This window comes from Squalius cephalus, assembly GCF_949319135.1.
Source record: "Squalius cephalus genome assembly, chromosome: 4".
In the NCBI taxonomy this organism is placed as follows: Eukaryota; Metazoa; Chordata; class Actinopteri; order Cypriniformes; family Leuciscidae; genus Squalius; species Squalius cephalus.
This window is the reverse complement of record NC_137125.1, coordinates 43,036,822-43,048,180: the sequence shown is the minus strand read 5'-3', so window position 1 is coordinate 43,048,180 and position 11,359 is coordinate 43,036,822. Positions and strand designations below refer to the sequence as shown.

General features: G+C 37.6%; 1 long non-coding RNA gene across 1 annotated transcript in view; it reads right to left on the bottom strand.

Moving 5' to 3' along the window:
- Positions 1-7,722: 7,722 nt before the first annotated feature.
- Positions 7,723-11,359, bottom strand: part of LOC307156733 — a 113,531-nt gene continuing 109,894 nt past the window's right edge. The window contains exon 3 of the long non-coding RNA XR_013820795.1: positions 7,723-7,838. This is a non-coding gene — a long non-coding RNA (uncharacterized lncRNA). The remainder of the gene's footprint in view (positions 7,839-11,359) is intronic.

Sequence of the window (11,359 nt, the reverse complement as noted above, 5' to 3'; positions counted from 1 at the left end):
AAAAAAAGCATAACAAATATGCAGCTGGTATCGTGTGAAGCGAAAAATGAGTATTAAAAGCGTTTCAGAAATTTCGGTAATGATATGCATAGAAAAATCATTATTTTTTAACACTAAACTGCACTTAGTTTATTATTTCAGATGCCTTTTTTTTTTTAAAGACTACAATTGAAAAATGTATATATTATATGTGAAATTCAATCTGCCAAAGTGGCTAGGAGTGACTGCGTTACACGCCACTGCTGAAATATTTCTGAGTTTAAGGCTATGTTTTGTTCACTGATTTATATGTGATTTTTTTTTTTAAATCAGTCTGGTTTTGTGAAATGGATGAAGGCTGTCATTAAAAGCTCCTCTAATCTAATCCCTGTATCACCGACCACAATCACTAAAGAGAAGCACTCAGACCTCACATCTGAAATCAAGGCCTTAAGACAAAACACAGCTGTGGAAGTATGGGCGGTATGGAATGTCCTCTTACCTCCTGTCTACACACTTTCTTTTACATTTGTGTTGTTATTATTTGTATGATTATATCCCCGCCTGTATGTGTAGCACACTTAGCAAGCATTCAAAGCTTTACATTTATTAGCAAGACTTGCCAAACTCAGTACAATTGGATTTTACAACCAAATTATGTGCAGGATGTGTGTAATCTCCTTGGCATCTTTGTAAATGTATATTTGTTGTACTGAAATTCAAGAGGGCCAAGATGTGACAGATGACAGACCGCATTGCTATTTACGTAACTCAATTACCAATTTAACAAACCACTAAACTTTATCCTCAGTTATTAAACTACAATTTCATGCAATTAATTACTTAAAATCTGGTATGTTGGTGGTCGAGTGAGAGTCAGACTGCTTTTCTTCAAGTGGGCTGATCCAGTGTCAGTTTCTCTGGTTCAGTCTGGTTTTGATTTATAGCTTCCATCAGACACCAAACAGCTTTTACTGCTGCCAACTCAGTCATAAGAGCCCAAAAAGAGCCATAAAATCCATGTCAAACCAGGCAAAACCCAGCAGAACCCCACACAAACCTGCTTATAAATCCAACAGTCCCTAACTAAAGGAACCCAGAGACCCGAAGAAATCCTTGTACACGAGAACATACAAGAAAACAAAACACATAATAAACCTTTACAAAGCAATAAAAAAATAAAAAAATGATAATGATGTGAGACTTTGCTTTTGTTGGAATTCACCACAATGTCTTTTAACTTTTGGAGTGTTTAACATAACTGGAGTGTTGCTGGTTAGAGGATTTTTCCCCCCAGGAAATTTTTTTGAATGTACATATGGTTTTACTATAGTCTTTTTTCATGAATAAATGAATGAATTATGTGAAATATTGTCTTTTGTTGGATTTGAGGACAGATTAAAACAGCCTGACAGCCTGAATTATTCACAGTCTAATGTCACTTTCATCTACTTTTTTTATTTTTGTTTGTTTTTAAAAATGCTTGAATTGATTTTATCTGGTAATTTTGTGTTCAAATACAAAAGATGTGATGTGTCAGGTTGGCTGGATTCTAAGGCTCCAATTTTCCTGCATGGGGTGATTGTCGTCTAAATGTTTTAAGTGTGTGAGAAAATCAAATGAACCAAACTAATAGGCTCAAATATGTTTTCTGAGATAAATAAAATCATTAGTGTGAGTTTGTATTTGAGTGTATTTTGTGAGAAAAATGTCAATGGAAAAATCCTGATAGACAGTAAAATGTGATGTCTTTACCAGTCTCGTCAAGCTTGCAAGCGTAGTATGGAATTTCTGCAGTTGTTTGTGTGTGTGTGTGGTCCTGGTAAACCGTACGTTATGGGGTCAAAATGTCCCCACAAGGATGTGAATCCAAGAAATCCTTGTCCTTGTGTGGACATTTTTTGGGCCCCTTGAGGAAACAGCTTATAAATCACACTAAGTGATGTTTTTTGAAAATGTAAAAATACATCAAGTTTTCTGTGATGGGTAGGTTTAGGGGTAAGGTTAATGTAAGGGGATAGAATATACCGTTTATACTGTATAAAAACCATTATGTCAATGGAAAGTCCCCATAAAACATGGAAACCCAGCATATATCTGAAAACATATACACTCACCTAAAGGATTATTAGGATCACCATACTAACTAATACTGTGTTTGACCCCCTTTCGCCTTCAGAACTGCCTTAATTCTATGTGGCATTGATTCAACAAGGTGCTGAAAGCATTCTTTAGAAATGTTGGCCCATATTGCTAGGATAGCATCTTGCAGTTGATGGAGATTTGTGGGATGCACATTCAGGGCACGAAGCTCCCGTTCCACCACATCCCAAAGATGCTCTATTGGGTTGAGATCTGGTGACTGTGGGGTCCATTTTAGTACAGTGAACTCATTGTCATGTTCAAGAAACCAATTTGAAATGATTCGAGCTTTGTGACATGGTGCATTATCCTGCTGGAAGTAGCCATCAGAGGATGGGTACATGGTGGTCATAAAGGGATGGACATGGTCAGAAACAATGCTCAGGTAGGCCGTGGCATTTAAACGATGCCCAATTGGCACTAAGGGGCCTAAAGTGTGCCAAGAAAACATCCCCCACACCATTACACCACCACCACCAGCCTGCACAGTGGTAACAAGGCATGATGGATCCATGTTCTCATTCGGTTTACGCCAAATTCTGACTCTACCATCTGAATGTCTCAACAGAAATCGAAACTCATCAGACCAGGCAACATTTTTTCAGTCTTCAACTGTCCAATTTTGGTGAGCTCGTGCAAATTGTAGCCTCTTTTTCCTATTTGTAGTGGAGATGAGTGGTACCCGGTGGGGTCTTCTGCTGTTGTAGCCCATCCGCCTCAAGGTTGTGCGTGTTGTGGCTTCACAAATGCTTTGCTGCATACCTCGGTTGTAACGAGTGGTTATTTCAGTCAAAGTTGCTCTTCTATCAGCTTGAATCAGTCGGCCCATTCTCCTCTGACCTCTAGCATCAACAAGGCATTTTCGCCCACAGGACTGCCGCATACTGGATGTTTTTCCCTTTTCACACCATTCTTTGTAAACCCTAGAAATGGTTGTGCGTGAAAATCCCAGTAACTGAGCAGATTGTGAAATACTCAGACCGGCCCGTCTGGCACCAACAACCATGCCACGCTCAAAATTGCTTAAATCACCTTTCTTTCCCATTCTGAAATTCAGTTTGTAGTTCAGGAGATTGTCTTGACCAGGACCACACCCCTAAATGCATTGAAGCAACTGCCATGTGATTGGTTGATTAGATAATTGCATTAATGAGAAATTGAACAGGTGTTCCTAATAATCCTTTAAGTGAGTGTATATATATGTTGGCATGGAGTACTTTCCATAAGATCATCTCTCAATGCAAATCAAACCAGCTATTAGGCTAACTGAAATAAAACCATGTCAATATCTAGGTATGGTGAAGGCTATGTGATGATGTGGGGCTATTTTAATTCCAAAGGCCAAGGGAACTTTATCAGGATGCATAGTATCCTGGATCCATGAAGTAACTGGCCTTTAAAAATAAAAATCTGCCTGCCTCTATGGGAATTTAACATAGGGGTGTCCAAACTTATGCACCCTGTATTTTAAGGAAGAACATTTATTTATTTACGATACATTATTCATTCACAAAGAAAATTGGTGTCCTTAAAGGTTGGATTTTTCCAAAAAATTTTAATTAAGGCATTAAGTTCAATTTCCAAAAGATGATTTTTTATTCCTCTTTTTAGTCAACTTTAGCATGGGTGTCTAAACTTATGCACAGCACTGTATATATATATATATATATATTATCTGAAAACAAGTTAATATCTTGCACAATGTTGCTTCTCAATTAAATTGATCTTGTATTTAGGACAAAGGCAAGACTAAATACCTATTTGAAAAAATGAGGTAACAACACAGTGAAGATTTTTTCACTGTTTCAACTGATCAGCACCAGCTAACACATTCATATTTTGGATCAGTAAAATACAGTAAAAACAAGCAAGCCTTTTCTCCTCTGCAGCTGAAAGATGGAAGTTTTAAAGAAACCCAAGAGAGCCAAACGTCTGCAGTGCATCACCGAAAAAATGTCAGTGATAACAACATAAACAGATGCTTCCACCCCGAACGCACACAAATGACACAAAAACACACCCACACCCCAAACAACATCCAATACACACATACTCTAGTCCACAATACTATGCACACACACCCTGACAAGAAAATGTATTAGGCAATACTGGAGGAATGCAAAAATTCAGGGGAGATTTGGAGTCTGGCTGGTCAGGAAAGGGCGGGATGAGGGGAAAAAAGATTCAGCCTAGAGTCCACACACTGAAAAACAGAAGAAAGCATGATGCTCCTCCTGGCTTGATGCAAAGTTAATCATGCCATTAGAAAACACAAGTAAATATTTCCTTCATGTAACTGTGTTTCTCCAGATACTGTGTTTTAAAGTGATTGCTTGTCATGTTGTTGCTTTTTCTTTTTGTGTCTGCTGCAAATGAACGTTCCCATCAGCTTATTGTTCCCAGACCTCTGCAATCCTGTTGATTTTATCGAGGCCTTGGCTCAGCTCTCTTGTCTAAAGTTTGAATAAACGGTCAAACTCCCCTGCTCTGCCCCAGACATCTTGAACCATTATTCTTTTTTCTTTTTTTATCCTTCCCTGGACTTTCTAATATGCTGGCCTTATCACACACCAACACACCTCTTTGAAGTTCAGATAAATCTAAACTAGCAGTTTCGCAAAGCAAAAATATGTTACAATGAAAGGCAAAAGATAGCACAAATATCTAACTTGTACAGAAAAAACATTTCAACAAGATTATGGGAGTATTTCTCCACCCACCCACCATCACGGCTAGTGCATCGTAAGCCAGCCGAATGACTGACGGGGAGTTTGGCTGAATAGAAGGTCAGCCATCTTTCTTCAACTCTGTTCTGAATGGAGCAATGTGGAGCTTTCAGCCTTTCTCTATGACCGTCGCCCAGAATGCCTAGTAACACTGACTGCCAGGCGAAACACTTCCTTTGTATATGTCAGGCATCGGCGCCTGGCCATCACTATGCCTGTTTTTATGTCGTTGTGTGCATTTGAGAGAGAGAGAATATAAAGAGACAGTTTCTTATTTTTTCTCCAATATGGGTGCCAGTTTCCGTCTAAAATACATTTGACTATTGTTTTGCTCCAGAATCTAGTGAGCTACCTCTAGAGGGAGCATTTTTAGGCATCAAAATCCGTTCCAAAAGTTTTGGTTGTTGTTGTTGGTTTTCCTTGTTAGCTTAGCAAAATGCTATTGACAAACTTAACTCAGCTCAATTCCGCGCCATGTTTTCCAACATTTGTGTGTTGGGTAAAGTTTTTTTTATGCTTATTAGAGTTTGCTTGTTAGCTTAGCAACATGCTCAATTGAAATCAATTGCAAACCACATAAATCCCAAAGCATTATTTATGCAATTGTAAATGCAGCGTAAATACATACAAATGTTGTTTTAGATGTGCCTCTATTGCAATGTAAAAGATTTTGTTGAATGGATTTTTGTTGTTTCATTAGCATTAATAGCCTATCATTTCCTATTATTTTAAATGAATTTATTGATTAAATGTAAGAATTTGTACATAAAAGATGAAAAAAAATTGCCAATATAATGTTTAAAAAAATGCCTCTGAAAATCATTTCAAGTATGAAATGGTTATGTAAAAGTTCATTTCTGTCAGAATATGAAAGGCTTTGCGAGTCAGCTGTCATTGACAGGCCTAAACCATTCAAGATAACGAAACAAAACAAAATATTGTCTAATTATCGTTATCAACAAATTCCCAGAAAACAGCGGGATATAATTTTTTGTTAATGTCGCACACTCCTACATTGCTGTCACCCACAAATCTGCCTTTGGTGAACAAAGTCTATCTGGGATGAATGAAATCCTGATGTCACTGTGAATCCTTCCACATGCTCAGTGGGGCTGATTTCCCATCATCCTCCAGTGAATATAAAAGCAGCCCAGTCTGTTTCTCTTGGACGTACGTGTGTTTGCACTACAGTTTGCATATATTCTGGGCTGAATGCTTCACATTTTCATAACTGAGATCAAGTGCCTGTGGCTTGCTTTCTGCTGCCACTAAAGAGTTTTGGAGCGAATGAGTTATCCATACTCACACTGAGTGTGACAAAAACGAGCGAGAGAGAGCCTGAGAAGCAGAGATGAATCCTAACTGTAATAAAACTAGATTTTCAAATTTTTAAGTGGTTTTCACCATGCAAAACTCACCACAACAATTTAAGAGTGTTGTGAGTGGTGTTCTAGGGGTCGGTTTGAATCCCTAAACCAAAGAATTATCAAAAGCAGCCTTACACCGTGCCTACACCGGATGTGACAGTTGTCACGTCGTGTCGCAAGAGCTTGAGGATGTCTACACTAAATGCGACAAAGCGACGATTGCAAATCAATTTGTTCTTCGTATCAGAAGTAGAGAGAGCGTTTGAAATATCAATTTACTGTCAGGAATTTGTCATGTTTGTCATGTTGTCATGTTGTGTCGCAGCATCACTGATTATAATGGGCTGTATTTTATTTTGTTTATTTTTATTTTGACACGGTGTTAGTGAATTGCTAATAGACCTTACTTACATCAGCGCCATCTTTGATTTTTAAGGAGAGAGGCTGCATCCAAAATCGCATACTTCCCTACTATATAGAGTAGTAGGCAAAAAGCAGTGACAAAAGAAGTATGTCCGAATTCACAGCAAAAAGTACCCAGATGACCACCTACTTCCGCTGAGATTCTGAAATGTGCATACGATGGACACTTTACTATCCCATGAGGCTTTGGGAGAGGATTTATGAATGGCAGTGAAGCGACGTAACTGATACATGATAATGACAACATGGCGAATGTAGTACGTCCAGATTACATTAATACTACCCACACTCATACTATATAGAACATACTTTTTTTAATAAGAACCTACTCAAGAGAGTATGCGATTTCGGACACAGCCAATGATAGCGAGGCTGTGAGGGATAGACATACATCTCTTCAGTGGTTGTACTGTTATTTAATGTGTTTTTGGATTGTTCTGAAGACTAAACACTGCAGAAATATCTTTAAAAAAATTGAGTAGACAAAAAACTCCAGAAAACATGAGCTGAGGAAAATAATCTAGGAGCTTTATACAGCTTTTTTTACATTTAAAACACAGTAAGTCTATCCTTTACAGCCTCGCTTTCATACTTGTCATGGCGCTGCTCTGAATAAGGTCTATAAATTATGTCTGAGTAACATTTCTGCAAAATGAATCACTTTTTTGGCGTTCGCAAAATCCAATGTGAGTACCCTTTTACCGTCTACTTCAAATTGTCATGTTAAATTAAATGTGTCACTGTTTCTAATTATGTGTGAAATTTACTAGCACAATATGTGAAAATTGTTGAAAATTGTTTGTACCCCAATTTTATTTTAGTGTGTATGTATTTTTGACACTGCAAACTTTGCTGCAAACTCAAAGTTGCTGACTGATGGATCATAGATTTGCTGTTTCTGTCCTACATCACCATGAATCAGTTTCAATCTGCATATGTGAGACCGTGTTCTTGCATGTGTTTGTTCCAGCTCATTCATTTTGTGTTACTCGCATCTCAACTGATCAGTGTGTGAACTCTGTCCTGCTTACCCACTACGAATCCAGCGGCGTGTCTGGCATGACAGAGTGCCTGCTTACCTAAGAGCGCTTCTGCATCTCATCTCATCTCATCTCCGCTTGGCTCTGTTTCCTGAGGCTGATCTCATATCGACATACACATCTGCTTCTGTTCAATTCTCCATCTGAGCAACTGTTCTGTGCTGCAAAAAGAAAAATCATATTGTAATCAAAATTGAGTCTTGTTTGAAAAGTCTTAATATTTTATGTGATTGCGTGTAAATTTATCTTGTTGTAAGAGTGTTTTTTTTAAACACAAAAATATTGATTAAAAGCAGCTCAAAGACAGGTTCAGCTCAACATGTTTTAATACAGACACTTGATCCATAAACTGATCAGCTTCATTAGATCACATGTTTATATGATCCTAATGAGTGATAACGGTAAACAGATGTGGCTTCCTGTCCGCAATGGAGGAGCTCAAGCATAAGGTCTGTTTCGAACCCCATGCATATGCAGCACTTAAGCAGCACAGCGGTGTAACTGCAACATCAGGCCTTGGTTTGCTATATATAAATACTATTCAAACATTTGGGTTTATGTTTGATTTTGATTTTTTTTTTAATTAATACTTCGATTCAGCACAGATGCATTAAAGGGGTGGTATAATGCCCTTTTCACAAGATGTAAAATAAGTCTTTGATGTCCCCAGAGTGTGTATGTGAAGTGTTAGCTCAAAATACCTCACAGATATTTTTATATAGCATGTTAAAATTGTCACTTTTTGAGGGTGAGCAAAAACGTACCGTTTTTGTGTCTGTCCCTTTAAATGCAAATGAGCTGCTGCTCCCAGCACAGAGGGCGGAGCTTCAAGAGCTTGTGTCTTTTTACCTCACACAGACATGCACTGAAAATTTCAAAAACTTTTAGCCTTTTATGTTCAAACCAGAGTCAGACAATGATGGAGAGACTCTAGAAGAAGTGACAACATGTAGAATGCAACAGGACATTTCTGAATGGTTTGTTAATGAATTTAGGTAGCTTATGTGTAGTTATCTTCTAGTCATTGATTAGCATATTCTGTCTTGATAATCTATAAATCGTGTTCCCGGGGGCGGGGTAAATTTTAGGGTTAGTGATTTCACTAACCCGGGAGGAATGTCGTACCAGCCATTTTTGTAGTCCTTAAAAAGCAATTTCTTTAAAATAAAATATCTCCTTTTGCTTTGAATTTTGAGTGTTGTTGCTTTGCAGATGTTGTTTATGCTCAAACAGCAACATTACACACTCACTAAAGTTAGAAAAGTGAAATCATAATCAACCACCCCTTTAAATTGATCAAAAGTGATGGTGAAGACATTTATAATAATTCAAATGAACGTTGTTCATTCAAAGATCCTGATAAAAATGCATGGTTTCCACAAAAATATTAAGCAGCACAACTGCTTTCAACACTGATAATAATAAGAAATGTTTCTTGAGCACCAAATCAGCATATTATAATGATTTCTGAAAGATCATGTGACACTGAAGACTGAAGTAATGATGCTGAAAATTCAGCTTTAGACATCACAGGAATAAATTACATTTTAAAATATATGAAATGAATTAAATTGTAATAATATTAAAAAAAGAGAGCATAAGAGATTTCTTTCAACAACATTAAAAAAAAATCTTACCAACCTCAAACTTTTGAATGGTAAAGTCTCTATTATTGAATTATTGAACAAACAAAAGGGGGGTGCACTTAAAAACAGGAGAGTCGAAAATTCAAGATGGATCATGCTGAAAGGTCTGAAAGCTAAATGAAAAATGATGAGTCTGCTAAAATCACCTTTAAATGCCAGATGGTATATCAAAGCCTGTGTGAATAACATGACTTATTCACACACACACACACACACACACACACACACACAATTATTGAAGATCCCTCCAGGCTGCCTCAGTGAGATGCAGGAAACACATTAAAACAATTATTATCTCCAAGAACAGATCCTGCTTTCTTCTGAAGGCCTCATGCATGCCCAAACAGACACTTGTGACTTCTAATACACTTTTGGATGCACCATTAAAAAGTGATCGTCGCTGATGAGTCCGTGTTTACGAAGTCTCTGATTTCTTGGCTTCGTCTTAATAACTTTACAGTTTTAAAAGCTGAAAGTTGTGAGGAGTGATATGAATCACTAGATGTGCAGTGCGGTAAACCTCCTCGCAAGCAAACAGCACAGTGAAGTTTACAAACTGGTCTGCCACAGCTGGAGATCACATTACTGAACGTCTACAGGCCTAGAAAAAGCTGCGTCATGAACGCATCAACTTCCTAGTGGAAAACGGTAAACCATCTGAACGTTTTCACAAGCATTTCGCCCTCAGCTAATGAAGCCACCGTCCAAATTCCCATTGACGTACACAAGACAGCATTAAAAGGAAGAAATTACAGAAAAATGGGAGGACAAGCATCAGCTTTGGAGTGCTTAGGTAATGTCTGCTCAAAGAGGAAACATATTGTTCTACAACATTTTTTTTTTGTCCAATCAGGGCAACAACAACAACAAAAAAAGGGAGAGAGAGGGATGGGAAAACAGGAATTGCACAAGACTATTTTATAACTCTATTTTATAACCAAAATGTTGCAAGCTGCTAACTGTGGTTGTTAGCACATCGCTAAGCTGTTGCTAGGATGTTTTGGGTATTTGCTAGGTCATTGTTTACTGGCCCAAGTCCAAATTTGACTGTCTGTCAAGGAAAAACTGTAAGTCGATCACTTAAAAAGTAAAAACACACCTTTCCCCAACAAGCTGTACAATATGATTTATGATTCATGATTCATGGTCCAGGACACATCATGTTTCAAAGTTTAATACTTAAGATTAAGAATTTGTTTGAATAGTAAAAAGGTAACTGTAATAGTGATTCTTACCTAGCGAGCACCATGTGTTGCATGTTAAAAGGTCTCTGTATGATTGAAAGGTGACAGCAGGGGAGAATATAAAAAAAAAAAAAAAAAGCGATAGAGACAAAGAAAACAAGACAAACATGGTGAGACAAAACCCTGTCCTGATCAGTTTTATATTGAAAAGTACCTTTTCTTGGCTTTCTTTATTTTTCTTCTTCACAATGGCATCCTTTTAGAAAAAAAGCTTTGGAAATAAAGTGTAGGAACGTGGAATTCACATAAAGATCCTAAAGAGGACACCTGAATGCTCAGGGGTCTTGTAATCCGACCTCACAGGGGAACATTTACTGATAAAACCAGGCAGGGTGTAAAAAAAAAGCATACTGACCTTTGACCTTTCAGCTTTAAGACTGGCAGTCAAATGACCCTATAATACCACTGTTAATGGCTCTTAACCTTGTTTACGTCACTCAGCGAATCAATTTGCTCCATCTGTGCAGTGGATAATAGAACTTTAGGTATACAATTACATATTTCCAGTTTAGCTAATAATGATCAAGCTAAAAACAAAAGGGCTTTTAATGTATTTTTTTCTGCAAGAATCAGTTAAAAATTATAAATAACCTGAGATGAACCAATCCTGAATCATACACACATAGACACTGTGCAGAAGAGAGGAGGTGTGGCTTGACCACATACTCCTGCATGGAGCTTTCCAGGACAGAGAAAACTGCTTCATTTAAATGCATATATAGTTGCATGCATTTGTATATATTCTATGTGAAACCGCATGTGAACCGCGGTGGAGCCTGTATGTGTTTAAAT